The following is a 15,062-nucleotide window of genomic DNA, read 5'->3' as shown; positions in this document are numbered from 1 at the left end:
CTGGAATTCCCTTCAGAGTCTGACTGGCTGACTAACCATGTTCTTAACCACTGCAATTGCTTATTTCCTGCTGGTGAACAAGAAGTGTCAGTCATTGGTTTTATACGAGAAATCCCTAATCTCTTGGATATTGGAAATGAAAGGCTACCGCAGTGAAGCATTTGTGGGAAAGATCTTGGGCCCCTTCACCACAGTCCCTCCCCGAGATGTGTCCTGGCCCCAGGCTGACATCCACCAGATACCACCAGCACAGGGTCAGGACCCCACCGTTCTTTTTTAAGGGCACATAAACATGTTTTAATTTATCATAAAATCAAAACAAAATGATGAATATAATTTATAGCAATGGACTTGTAAAAGTTAATTTTTAATACTTATTTTATGGCGAAAGTGTGCATGAAGGCAAAAGTATCTGGGGCCCATGAAATACAGCCTTGCCTGTTTTCTCAAATAATCCAGAAAGTGTGTGGTGTGTAACTGTTATCCTTGCAGAGCACGAGCTCCTCTTTCATTCATTTGGGGGGGTTATATCATCCTAGAAACCCTTTAGTAGAAAACATATTGCTTCTTTTGGCAGGCTGTTCTTTTTGGCTAACACAAAAGTTGATACAGATATGTCCAAATACTCAAATATACAAATGTCAACAGATATTTACGGCTCGAGACACACAAGCTAAACCCAAGAATAATATACCCCTGATTGTCCACACACACCATTTTTCTCAAAAATAAACAAAGACCACGAGCCAAGAAGATCAGATTAGCATCCCATGAACAGTTAAAAAGAGAAAAATCCCAGATTTGGAGTCAAAATGCAGAAGGTAAATAAAGGGGTAAGAGCAAGCTGGAAAAGAAGAACGCTTTGCAAGTTGAACCGATGTACCATTTCTTTTTCAAGATCCAAGACCAGTTCTCTTTAGTGATGGTTCCCAGAGATTCTCCAGTTAGGCATCTGATCTTTGAGGAGTCCAGATCTGCAGAACTCGGCAATAGCATCAGATCTGATGTTTTATGGCCCAGAGGCTTGAACTGGGAGTTGAGAGGAGGGGAGAAGGGGAGTGGGTAAAAGCTTTGTGAGGGCTCCATGGTTAAAAACAAGTTCAAAAACAGCTGAAAGGCCAGGGAAGAAACGATCTCATTAATCGGACCCCTTTCACCCGTTTCCTTTCCCATTCCGCCCACAATTCTCTTCCTTCCACATAATGTACCCAGGCAAAACAGTTGAAAGAAAGGAATTATCCACCCTATTCTCCAAAGCCAAGGGTTTTTATTTTGTTTTTGTTTTTGTTTTTGTTTTTGTTAATTGATATAAAAATGTGAGGCCACCTCTGGGCAAAACTACTTTGCCCATTTGGAGTCAAATCCCATACCTATACTGATAGGAAGACGTGTACTTACCTCAATGTGGTTTCTGTAATAGTTATTTTACTGGAATATTCAGAGATTTGCCTGTTCGGGGCCACAAAGATCTAATGCTATCTTTTCAAAGAATAGCCAGAATAAGTGATAACTCTGCCAGGCACTACGCCAAGTACACTGTCTGCAATGGTGCTATTTAATCCTCACATTCGTAAAGTAGGTGCTGTTATTGCAGAAACAGAATTTTAGAGAAAAGGAAACTGAAACTTAGAGATGTTAAATACTGTGCCCAAGTCATCAAAGCTATTAGTAGCTCAGATATGATGTAACTCAGATGTGTCATTGTAGGATTTACACTGTGGGTTTGTTCTATTATTCATCATTGAATTTTTTTCCAAGCTGTTAACTACTAGAAATAATATATTTTTAAAATTGTACTTTTTAAAAAAATTTATTTTTAATTTTTGTGGGTACATAGTAGGTGTATATGTTTATGTAGTACATGAGATACTTGATATAGGCATTCAATGTGTAATAATCACATCATATTAAACGGAGTATCCGTCCCCTCAAGCATTTATTCTTTGTGTTACAAACAATCCAAATACACACTTTTAGTTTTTTTTTAATATGACAATGTACTTTTTGTGCAAAAAGCTTTTATCCTTTTTTTGATTATTTTATGATTATCTTAGAATAAATTCGTGTAGTAAGATGTCTGGATCAAATGGCTGAACTATGTTTTGGCTCTCACAGTGTGGTGCCAAATTGCATTTTCAAGGACTTTGCCAATTGACACCGGGAATGCCAACATAAGAGTGGTGTATTTTTCTTATATACTTTCCAGGACTGTCATTTGCAGATGAGTTTGTCCATTCTCTGGTCACCATTCCACATTCAAAGGCAAGGGTTCCTAGGAATTTCGTTTCAGTGGTCAGTAGTATTCCAAGGCTATGAACAAGCTGGATTATAATGGGCTCGCAAAGGTCCCATTTCCTGTCTGTTAGTGAATCCCTTTAATTCTACCAATAGGGACTTTTCGTTTTAGCTTCAGACTTAGAGTGTTTCTAAAATGCCTTCCGGAAGGTGTTACTTTAAAATGGCCATGACTATTGATGGTCTCTTTTGAAGATGAGGGACCAGGTTGTTTTGAAAAGAAAGGGAAGCCAGTGATTGGAGTTCTGGTGGGGAGGGGGGAAGGGAAGGGTGTCAGAGAGCATTCACAGCTAAGAAGGTGAAGGTCCTTTTCCCCCCATTTACCAATGTTTTTATTTTTCCTGTTTTCCTTTGTCATTGCCATTGCATGGGAATGTAGATTTTATTTATTCATCCACTCATTCTTTTTTTTTTTCTTTTTCAATAAAGAGTCTCCCTCTGTTTCTTGGGCTTCAGTGCAGTGGCTCAATCATGGGTCACTGCAGTCTTGAACTCACTCAATCCTTCCACTTCAGCCCCAAGTAGCTAATACTACAGATGTGTGCCAACATACCTGAGTAATTTATTATTATTATTATTATTATTATTATTATTGTAGCGATAAGCGTCTTACTCTGTAGCCTAGGATGGTCTCAAACTTCTGTCTTCAAGCGATCCTCCTGCTTCAGCCTCCCAATATGCTGGGATGTGAGCCTCCATGCCTGGTCTCCATGTTTTTTTGAGTGCTTACTCTGATGTAGACTCTTATAGACATTGGAGAGAGACACATCAGTGAACAAAACAAAACCTCTATCCTAATGAGGCCTATAATTTAGCAAGGGCAGACAGACAAATAAGCATATATATCAGGATGAGATGAATGCTATAAAATGTCTCTAAAGAGGAAAATTGTCATAAGCCACCGTCTCTTCCTGTGCTGGAGACAGGCAATCCACAGACTCACTGGTTTGGGGACATATGTGTGAGACTGGAGGATATGGCAGAAAATAAAAATTATAGGCAAAGCAAACAAGGCAGTTTTCTGACTCTTATTAGAAAGTACTACAGATTCCCTTCACTTCCCTTAAGAAAGATCTTTGATTTTATTCAGCAAGTCCTTCACTTTGCTGTAAGAAGTGTTATTATTCTCTATCTAGATACAATCTTACTGTTTTATAGCAAGAGCAAAAAAAAAAAAAAAATCTTGGAGGCTTCCCTCTGAAGCCCTGTGCTGGAAGGAGTAGAGAAGAGAGCCCTGGGAAAGTCAAGGCCTGCCCCAGCCAGCTGAGAGACTTGGGTCAGTCCCTTCACTGCTCTGCTCTGGACCTCTCGGAGCCTAATTAAGTAAAATGAGGAGTACTGACTCTAGAAGGAAGGTCCCCGTGGTCCCATCCAATCAGAGCCGTCTTTTTCTACCCCAGCTTACATTTCTGCCTGTGAGCCTTACAAGCACACAACAGGATTAGTCCATCAGCTCCACTGGGCTGGGAGAGGGAGCGAGGCAGGTGGAGGAAGTATCAATGATACCGCACTCCAGTGAGCACTGAAGAGGCTCCATTCATGGGCCAACAAAACCTGGGAGAAACCTTGGACTTAATCAGCCAAGGAGGCTCCAGCAGCCAGAACAAAAGAAATCAAAGCTTCACCGGACAATGCAGGCTCAGCTTCTGTGCTCCTCCTGAGACCTGAACCCACTGGGTCCCCAGCAGACACGAGGTGGTGGGCGGGAGTGCACACGCGCGAGCACGCATGTGCGCGAACACACACACTCACACACACTCTCACACACTCTCATATACACACACACACACACACTCACACACAGACATACACTCTCACACACACACACACTCACTCTCACTCTGAGGGGTTACAGGTTTCCAGAAGAAAGGAGAGAACAAAGACGTACAGACAAGGAACCTGCAGAATGAGAGTATAGCTGATATGCCTGAACAAGAGCTTCTTTACCTCTTAGACCATACTCTAGGAATGCTTATGCAGTAGTTTAACTTTTTTTTCAGTTAAGACCCATGCTGTACTTAAGAAGTGAGGAATGCTTTCATGAGATTCAGAATGAAACGCTTGAATGCACTTCTGCATAAAACCTTTCAGGGCCTAGAGTTACTTGTTTCTTAACGTAGCACAGCAGCTGGAATACTTCGTACCATGCCGTTCCACAGAACATCTAGCTAGGTATATTTCTTTTTGTTCCACATCTAGCTAGGTGTATATCTTTTAGTTACACGTTAAGACACTCTTCTGGCGAAGTAGGTTGAGATTATGCATCACTCCTAAGTGGGATGCTTGATCTCAGTTAATAAGTGGGAAAACTGAAGTTGTTTCTTATGGCTGCTTGTTACCCCTATGAGTGCCACCATAATCACCTGGACCAACTTCACCAATAGTGTGATCATTGCGCCTGATGACAGGAATGAGCAGATTGTCATCACCCTTCCACAGGGAAGTGCCAGAAGGAGGGCAGGCAGTTAAGATGCCACATAAAACTCAGTTACCTTACTGGAGAGAGTGCCTTCTCTGTGCTAATCTAAATGCCGCACTCTGCGTCTTTGTCAGACGCTGAAAATACCTGGAAGATTCTATTATTAGCAGGATGAGTCACCAAATTTAATAATTACTTGTTTTTGTTTTGTTTTGTTTTGCACACCCATGTTTTACATTATGTGACCTTCTGTTGCCCTGTACTATCATAAAGGGCATCTTTCTGAAGGCAATTCTGAGTACGTTTGCATCCATGAGGATGTGTCAGCATCTCAGCTCCTGGGCATTGCCTTAAAGAACCAGCTGTAGCTGTCAGCAGCCTGGTGTGATGTCTTCAACTAACTCTTTTATTAAATAGCTTTAGGACAAACATTCTTGGCTGAAAAGTCTAGTATCAAAATTAAAGGGAGAGTCCTGTAAACAAAGAATACAGTTTACTGTGTTCAGTTATTTTTCCCTTAAAAAATAAGTAAGGGACATAGAGTTAAAAAATTATTTTTGAGTTGTCACGAACAGTAGATGACAGAGGTAGTTTTTACTTTAAAATATGATACCCGTGACTACAACTGAATTGTAAGCAAAACCACAGAGATGCTTCTTTTGCTCGAATTCAGCTATTTTCCTTTTCTGTGCTCTTCTCCCCACTTGTGATTTGTTCTTACCCATGAATTAGGTGGCCCTTGTCGTCTCATTCAGTTGCTCTTGATCTTACCCCTGTTCTTTGCTGCTGTCCCTGAGCTCTTTATCTGGGGCCAAACCCACTTCTCCCCTCCCAATACTTTCCAGCCAAGGGTCCTGACTTTCCAGTCCAGGGGCAAGTTCCTGATGCTGGATCACTGCAGGCATCATTCCCACAACAGAGACAGAAGAGCCTTTACACAGCACTCAGCAATCTCAACTTCCCCATGGACGGTCTGCCTACGCATTGAGTCTGGACCCCTCAGACACCTTTTTCCTGTCATCACAGAGGGAGCCTGAGCTCTTGGCCAGGCTTGTGAGCAGAGCAAAGGCAGTTGCTATCACTGTAAAACCATTTTAAAGCTTTTTGTGTGTTTGTGAGGAAAGAGCTTCTGGTGGGCCTTATTGCATCCTACTGGTTCTCCTCCCACTTCTGTGGTGTGAATGTTCAATTATCTAGGAGCAGTCCACTCCATCATTACAGATCTCACCTTCCCACCCTGGTATGTTTCCCAGCGAAAACATGGCTTCTGCAGACCTCAGCCCATAGAGTTGACCCCTCCATCTTTATAGGCACTTCCTGCTTTTGTTAGCAACTTTTATCTGAAGGGATTAGAGGTGTTTCGTGCAGCCAGCACACAGTGGGGACAATGCACATTTGCAGAGTTGAACAGACTGCCAAGAAAGACAGTGCCCTTCTGCTGTAAAATTCCGGTAGAAGTCCCGCGGCTGGGATGGTGACACACGCAAGGGTCTAAGGCACACAGCCAGCGATCATAGTCCACCTTGTAAGCCATAAGAATACTGAAATGTGGCTTTGAAGGGGTAGTTTATATAATATAAGATGAGGTAAGTTAGACATAGGACTTTCCCCATAGTCAAAAATGTTTGAGAGCATTGGAGAAAAGTATAGCCTTGGTGGGAAGCCACGGGATGGCTACCGTCTTTGAAGAGTATCTGCTGTTGTGCCTGAAAATGGGCAGTTCAGCCTATGACACAGAAAGGTGCAGAGAAGGCCAACTGATGGCTTTGGCCTCAGAGACTCCTCACTGTCCTTTTAGACTCCAGATCCTGACTCCCTTGACATGATTAGACAGCATCCTCCATGTCCCAGGTGCTGACACAGACTACGTGCAAGCTACGTGCATGCACACACACACAGAGACAGAGAAAGAGAGAGACAGAGAGAGAGAGAGAGAGAGATTCCCATTTGTTAATTTACGCAGAACAATACAACTAATAAGAGTACTGGTTTTCACCGTGGTCTGATCCGCACATTGCCTCAGAACGCAGGTAGTGAATTGAGCTTGGGAAGCGTCTCTCCACTGAGAAGCTTTCGGCCCTCTCAGCAAGCCAAGGGCAAGAAGACTGTCCGGAGCTGTTACCGTGCCTGAGTGGGTTTACCAACGTTTGCCTCTGCAACACCCCACCTTTTTCTTTATTTTTAAAGCTGATCGTTTCTTCCCACCCACCCCACTCCCCAGACAGACACGTTGTGACATTCTTCAAGCAGTAAGCATACAACTGCTTGGGTTCTAAGTGCTGCCCTTTCTGTTGCCCTTGGTTGGTTTCTTGGGTATTCTTAAGTTCTGGGCTCACACATTTATGAATGACTTTTTACTTTACTTCCAGAGATGACTTCTTACATCAATTGTGCATGGGTTTTAGCGGGTTAACTCTTATTTAAACTGTATTTCAAGTCTTAGAACATATCTTACTGTGGCCTTTAGGCCCTGCAGTGACTTTTTAGTCTTCTGGTCTGTTGGTAGAAGCAAACCTTCCAGAGTCCCAGCTCCTGGATGGCAGAGACAGACACTGAACTATGCATTCCAGCTATTATCCTTCCACTGAACTGAACGTTATTAGCCTTCACTCCTTCAATGATGCCAGTTTTTTTTTGTTTTTGTTTTTTGTTTTTTTTGAGACGGAGTTTCGCTCTTGTTACCCAGGCTGGAATGCAATGGCGCGATCTCGGCTCACCGCAACCTCCGCCTCCTGGGTTCAGGCAATTCTCCTGCCTCAGCCTCCTGAGTAGCTGGGATTACAGGCACGCGCCACCACGCCCAGCTAATTTTTTGTATTTTTAGTAGAGACGGGGTTTCACCATGTTGACCAGGATGGTCTCGATCTCTTGACCTCGTGATCCACCCGCCTCGGCCTCCCAAAGTGCTGGGATTACAGGCGTGAGCCACCGCGCCTGGCAATGATGCCACTTTTAAACATTCTTCCCACACTGCACATGGGAGCTGTGGGCATAGTTAGCTGAACTCTTCCCCAAACCAACTTGACGGAAGCAGAGGAATGGAAGAAGTGATGAGAGCAGCTACAAATGAGCTTGTGTGTGAACTGAAAAGTGAGCAGCCCACGCCTCAGTTAGGGCTGGGGCAGAAGTTTAATGGCCCCCCTCAGGGTCATTTTGTTAGTTGTAACTTAGAGGATGGTCCCAGCTCTGAGGTATGACTTGCTCCTCAAACATCTACTCATGGCCTCCACCATGCTAGGCACGGAGTGTGGGGTAGCATAACCAAGACATGAGTAAGACATCACGCTTGCACTCCAGGAAGTCACAGCCTAGTGAGGGTCAGATACCGGCTTGCTGGCAACTGATTTCTGAAAGAAATTACGGAATAATGACTGACAAGAAGGAGAAGGGAATCACCGCAAGAGGCTTCAGCCTTGCAGAACCTCATGCAGGCACAGGGCTGTTTCTTTGCTCTAAGAGCACTTGTTCCTGCTTTTTCTTCTCCCCTTCTCTTTTCCCCTGGCCCATGGGGTCTGGCGGCTTGTCTGTGGGATGATGACGGCAGCAGCTGCTCTACAGAAGGAGTCACCTCCACCCATCCCCCTACATAAGCAGCTCCGCACTCCATGAAGGGATCATGGATCTTCAGATTAAACATAAATTCGAGACAAAGTATTTATTTATTTATTTTTAAATTAGAGTGAAAAGTCTTATTTGAATATGAATGTGCTTCCCCACTTCATTTTGAAGCATAAGGATGGGTTCATTTCTGATGGAGAAAAGGGCACAGGAAGACCCCCTTTAAAATCAGCATGTTCCCAGTATCCTGAGACACCAGGGCCAGAAACCTTGGACTAATAAGTGACAAAAGGCGAAGGAATTAAACTAGCAACAATTAAAGAGCTAACTAGGAAAGTTGGATCGATTTTGGCTGAATTAAATCCCAAAACCATGTAGAATGTTCCAAGAACATGTATTCCTGAAGATTTTATTGTTTCTAAAATGATAGTCCAACATACTATAAGATCAGCAATATTAAGTGTCAGTCACCTTACTCAGCACCGGAAACACTGAGCAAGACGCAGTCACAGTCCTCGTGGTTCCTTGATTTTCATCACAGTGAGACCCAGCTTCCTAAAGGTTCTGCCATTAGCAAAAGTCAGTCTCTGTCTCTGCCTCCGTCTCCTCCACCCTCTCGCTTCCATTTTTTCTTTCTCTCCTCCCCTACACTGATGATAGTCATGGACACAGTACATCGGCACCTTGATGTTCAGGCACTGCCTGTATGGTCCACCATGTGCTACACGATTGTATCAGGACAGACTAGGTTATGTTGCAGTAACAACTCTAAAATCTTAGTGGCTTAGAGAATAAAGGTTGCCTTTTTACCAAAGCTCCATATTCATCACAATTCAGCAAGAATCTTTGCTTACTGTAGTCACCTGGAGTGCCGCAATGATGGAGTAGCCACCACCTTGAATGCTGCTGGCTATCTATTGTCCCAAAGAGAAAAGAAAGCTCTAAAAAGCCACAAATAGGCTCCAGGCTCCAGCCTGGAAGTGTCTGTCACATGTGACTTCCACAAAAAATTCAAAGGTCCTAACTAGTTACAAGATCCCACTCAACCACAGGAATTGAAGAAGTGCAGTCTTGCCTATGCCCAGAGTAAAGAAAATGAACAATTTCGCCAAAGCACTAGCAACCACTACAACGGTGGAGAGCAGATTTGACATGCTGACCTAGGCCTAAAGTGCTGGGTGACTGGGTGAGCCCAGCCTTATCATAGTGAATCTTGGCTCTCCAGCCTCAAAGGTAACTAGACAAAGCACAGAACTAGATAGCTTTCCAGAATAATATGGTCCCAAGGTGATCCTTCATGCCACCCTAAAGCCACATAGATAAACACAAAACATGATGAGGAGGGTGGGAAGCTAGTGGAAGGAGAGGATTAAATGCAGAGACTTAAAAACCAGACAAATTTGAGCTTGCATTCTGGTTCCACCATTTACTGTTTATGGGAACTTTGGCAAGTTTCTTAACTTCTCTGTGTCTCCATTTTCTCATTTACAAAATGGAACTAATAAAGCTTACTTCATAAGTTTGCTGTCGGGATGCACTGAGATGAGACATGCAAAGCCCTTAGCCCAGTACCTGGTAACTGAATGGTAGCTGTCATTAGCAGTGTTGGGACTGAAGCAATAAGCCAATATTACCACAATGTCTACAAGATGATATATAACAAACTAAATAATTTTTTTTAATTGTTGCCTTTCCTTGAAATGCTCTAAGTGTTAAGAAAATGAGTATAGGCTGAGTGCAGTGGCTCATACTTTAAGTCCAGCACTTTGGGAGGCCAAGGTGGGACAACTGCTTGAGCCCAGGAGTTTGAGACCAACCTGGACAACTTAGTGAGACCTCATGGCTACAAAAAATATTTTTTAAAAAGCCAGGTATGATAGCATGTGTCTGTAGTCTCCACTACCTGGGTAGCTGAAGTGAGAGGTTTGCTTGAATCTAGGAGGCTGAGGTTGCAATGAGCCATGATCAAGCCATGGCACATTAGCCTGGGCAACAGAGCCAGACCCTATTTAAAAGAAGGAGAAGGAGAGAAGAAGAAGAAGGAGGAGGAGGAGGAGGAGGAGGAGGAGGAAAGGAGGAAAGGAGGAAGAGGAAGGAAGAAGGAAGAAGAAGAGTACAGGAGAGAGGTGACTCCAAGTATTATTCACCTGAGACATTGGTGTGCTACATCTGGAATATTAATACCTTTCCCAGCATACATCCTTTGGGGACACTGTGTAGGAAATTCCTCAAATAGGCATAGTGGTGAGGAAAATACGCTGTACTGTCAGACTGTCTGAGTTGAAATTCAAACTACCAATATACAGTTCTGTGACCTCAGCTACGTTTACTTCTTCCTCATCTGTAAAATGTTGATAATAATTACATGGCGTGGGGTTACCCCCGTTGATTAAATATATTAATGTATATAAAATGCTTAGCCTAGCGCCTGACATGTAATAGTGACTCAATGGATGTTAGAATTAATAAACATGAGGAAATCAAGACTCCAAAAACTTAAGTCACTTGCCTAAGATCACATAGTAATTAGAAAAATTTAAACTCTGGTTTTTCTAAATTCAAAGCATTTTAGCATACCATTCTATTATTTATACTGGACTTCATTAATCTTCTGAAATTTGGGTCAAGCCATTCTGAGGCATAGTTTAAGAAAAGCAAGAAATCATACAGTGGGCTATCACAGTCGCAGGAAGTAAATGGAGTTCCTCCATTTTCAAGACTGGTCCAAAAGTCTCCTAAAGTTGCTTACCCTGTAAGAGATGAGAGGTGTTACTTCAGTGTTTGATTACCCACTATTGAACATCTGTGCTCAGGTACTAGATGAGTTGCTTACCCTGTAAGAGATGAGAGGTGTTACTTCAGTGTTTGATTACCCACTATTGAACATCTGTGCTCAGGTACTAGATGAGTTGCTTACCCTGTAAGAGATGAGAGGTGTTACTTCAGTGTTTGATTACCCACTATTGAACATCTGTGCTTCATCAGGCTCAGGTACTAGATGAGTTGCTTACCCTGTAAGAGATGAGAGGTGTTACTTCAGTGTTTGATTACCCACTATTGAACATCTGTGCTTCGTCAGCTCCGGTACTAGATGAGTTGCTTACCCTGTAAGAGATGAGAGGTGTTACTTCAGTGTTTGAATACCCAGTATTGAACATCTGTGCTTCATCAAGCTCAGGTACTAAATGAGTTGTTTACCCTGTAAGAGATGAGAGGTGTTACTTCAGTGTTTGATTACCCCCTATTGAACATCTGTGCTTCGTCAGGCTCAGGTACTAGATGAGTTGCTTACCCTGTAAGAGATGAGAGGTGTTACTTCAGTGTCTGATTACCCACTATTGAACATCTGTGCTTCATCAGCTCCAGTACTAGATGAGTTGCTTGTGTTTTCCCATTTAATTTTCACACAGCTGTTTGACAGAAATACTTATTTTCCCCATACTGAGGAGGGAAGCCAAGATTCAAAGGGTTAAATAACTTACTCAACGTCATATCTGTAGAAAATGGCAAAATCTCTGAAGGATAAATTAGGTTAAAAACAACTTTTCCATACAATATAATGTTAGTTTGTAAACCATTTTTGATCAATGTCTTCCAGATCTTCAGAGTAATAAATGCTCATTTTAGAAAATGCTGAAAGTAAAGTCTAAAGAAGCAGGAAATATTATCCATGATTCTACTGCCCAGTGTCACTCGCTGTTAACTTTAGTACAGTTCCTTTGAGTCCTCATTCCATCTTTCTTTTTCACTGTATAGTTGAGATCACACCATGTAATTGTGTAATGCAGTTTTATTCAACTCTAAAGTAGGTATTAGATAATCGAACAGCCAGAATAGCTATGCAACGAGTATTTCAATACACTCTACTTTTTAAGAGAAAGAAGGACAACAAAATGGTGATAGACCTAATTTATTTCAAAAACCCCAACAAAACACTGCCAGGCTGTGGCCTGTGGGTGCTATACATTCCTTTCTGGGCATGCTGCCATCCCTTTTCCATCTACAGCTTTGGGGACTGATGTCCATTTCGATGACCACAGTGGTGAATCACAAGCGTCACAGATTAAACGGTATTTAACAGCATTTCCCCCCCTTGACTAGCACTTGAGCAAGCCACACTATGGGACCACTCAGTGGGCATCAGAAACAGGAGACGAGCCACGTCTCCCTCACGTGGCCTGGATCACGTTCCCATGTCCTCTTTTGGTCATTTTTGCTGGCTCTACAGTAGCCCTTTTGTCTCTAGGATCTAAATTTCAGGGCTTCCTTCTCTGCAGCCCTTAGACACGTCTCTGACTAGCCATAGACTTGCGGATGATGGTAGCTGGATTGCCTTTGGGTGGTGTCTGTGCCCTGTGGCATAGGAAGCAAAGGAAAGGAGAGAAATGCCATTTGAGATTAATGAAAATGCTCTCTGCCTAATAAAATCTAAAGATAGCCTCCCCATGATAAGAAGGCATGGCCCCTAAGGGTCCTAAAAGGAGAGCTAGGGGAGGTTCCAGCTGGCCACAGAGATGCTAAAGGTCAGAAGCAGACGTTTAGAGTTTGCTGTTTTGTAGGTCTAAGGACCAGGTCTGTGTTTTGATAACTGAACTTGCTAATAGCTGGCCACTTGAGTTGCTGTTTCCAGCTCTTCGTTTGTTTTAAATAAGGAGATTCCGCCAGTAATAATGGGAGGAGCTGCAAATGACTTCCCCAGCTGGGAGTGCCTGATTGTTTTTCCTTCTGCCTGGGCAGGCTGATGTGCAGGCCACACTCACAGACTCACACATCTGAGGAGATAGCCCAAGGGAGCCCTCGATTTGTATATTTATAAAAGATGTGTTTATAAGACTGTGTTCAAGTATCAAAATACATAGGTAACCATGGCTGAAGAGAGGAATTCTGTTGCAGGAATTTAAATATACTATTTCTCATACATTTATTTCTTCATTCATTCCTTTAACAGACATTTATTGAGCACCTGCTGTGAGAAGCACTGTGCTATTTGCTGTGAGACATGCTGAGATTTCTAAAAGGCGGGCCTGTATTTCTCCCTCTTCAGAAGCTGACCGTCCAATGAGGGTCCTATCCAATCATTCATTAAAGCATACAGAAGTCACCCACAATGAAAGATACTGTGGGACAAATGCTTTGGGGATGGTACTGAAGACAGGTGCTGTGAGAACCCAGAGGAATCTGTGTCTGCTTGGGGCTGAAAAGGCATCAAAGAGGATCAGAGGAGGAGGGAGAGGTGTGCTAGGAATTGTACGGTAAATAGCCAGTGGCAAGAAAAGGCACAACATACTGGGAGTTTCAAGAAGACTGGTTTACCTGGAGAGGATTCTTATGCTACGTGGATTGAAATAAAATTGGAAGCTAAGAGTCGGATTGTATAGGGCCTTGAATGCCAAGTTCAGTTGACTTAACACACATATAGATGAGGAAGTGGGAGGGAGGTAGCTCCCAAGGTCTCAGAAATCCAGGTGATAGGACTGAAATTCTAACATAAAATGGCTCTTTATTTTCAGAATGGCTTCTAGGCCAGTAAGCCGTCAACACACCCTAAGAAAATAAATTCATATGGAATTTGCCAAAGTTGGAGAAATAATACAACCTCAAAATAAGAGAAAGCCCTCTAAGTTGAATCTATTAAGAAAAGTTAAATCATCCTTCTGTTTTTCACCATAATCTAGTGAAAGTTCTATTGCAACCATTGATACAGCTAAATCCCCTTTATTCCAACTCCAAGCTCCTCAAGGAACCTTATGAATATCAGACGGGGCCGTCGGAGAAGACATAAGAGGCCCCCTTCGCGCATTAGCTGCTACCCTGGTCTAGCACTTTGGTTTCCTGAGAGCCTTGCTAGCATGAATAAGCTTTCTCAAGTGGGATCAGCTCTTGGGACACTGGCTAAGTTACATTTCTTTTTTTCTTTTCTTTTTCCTTCTTTTTTTTTTTTTTTTTTAAGAGACAGGGAGTCACTATGTTGCCCAGGCTGGTCTCAAACTCCTGGGCTACAGCAATACTCTTGTCTCATCCTCCTAAAGTCCTGGGATTTCAGGCATGGGCCACCATGTCTGGCTCAACCAAGCCACACTTCTGAATCTCCAAGTTTAAGACTAAAAACCCTGGACCTGCCTTTGTGAATCCACTGAGCGGCTCTATCCAGACTCTGACTGGGGCAGTTCACCCGCTTTCCCTCTAAGCCTCCTTAAAAAGCACCCAGTTATTCAAAAGACACACAGTTCTGGGTGATGGACAAGTTTAATTAATAGACTTATGTGGATTGCATATGCAAATCACCAAGAAGTAAATATAATTAAAAACCTTACACTAAAAAACCCTAAATATTTATACATTTTTTGATGATTTGAGAATGGTATCACCAAAAGACATAACCAGAATATATCAGAACTCTCAAAACACAGCAGAAGACAAACAACCCAAAGTAAAAAAAGAAAAAAAAACATGGGTAATTAAACAGGCACTTAACCAAAAAGGATAGCTAGATGATAAGTAAGTACACAAAAAGTTTTCAACTATTATTCATTATTAGGGAAATGTCCATTAAAACTACAATGTGTTACCACTATGTACAAAATAAAAAATACTGACAATACCAAGTGCTGACAAGGATGCAGAGCAACTGGAAATCTCATGCATTGCACTTGTGAATACAAAATAGTAAAGCCACTCTGGACAATGGTTTGGCCCTTCCTTAAAAGGTCAAACATACACAAACTGTGTGACCCACTGATCCCACCCCTCAGGTTTTCATTCTAGAGAAATGAAAGCTTATGCTCACACA

The 15,062-nt window shown here is 42.6% G+C and overlaps 1 protein-coding gene across 2 annotated transcripts in view; it reads left to right on the top strand.

Moving 5' to 3' along the window:
• The window catches only part of GTPBP8 (GTP binding protein 8), a 129,752-nt gene extending 115,029 nt beyond the window's left edge, over positions 1-14,723 (top strand). Inside the window, exon 8 of one of the 2 annotated variants that reach the window (XR_013527757.1) lies at positions 13,221-14,723. The gene's annotated coding sequence lies outside the window, so the exon portion shown is untranslated. The remainder of the gene's footprint in view (positions 1-13,220) is intronic. The other variant, XR_013527756.1, reaches the window with a different exon arrangement.
• Positions 14,724-15,062: the final 339 nt, after the last annotated feature.

The sequence above is a fragment of the Callithrix jacchus genome, chromosome 15 (genome assembly GCF_049354715.1).
Source record: "Callithrix jacchus isolate 240 chromosome 15, calJac240_pri, whole genome shotgun sequence".
NCBI classification, from domain to species: Eukaryota; Metazoa; Chordata; class Mammalia; order Primates; family Cebidae; genus Callithrix; species Callithrix jacchus.
Note: the sequence above shows the minus strand (reverse complement) of the source record. Positions and strands in the feature narration are given on the sequence as shown.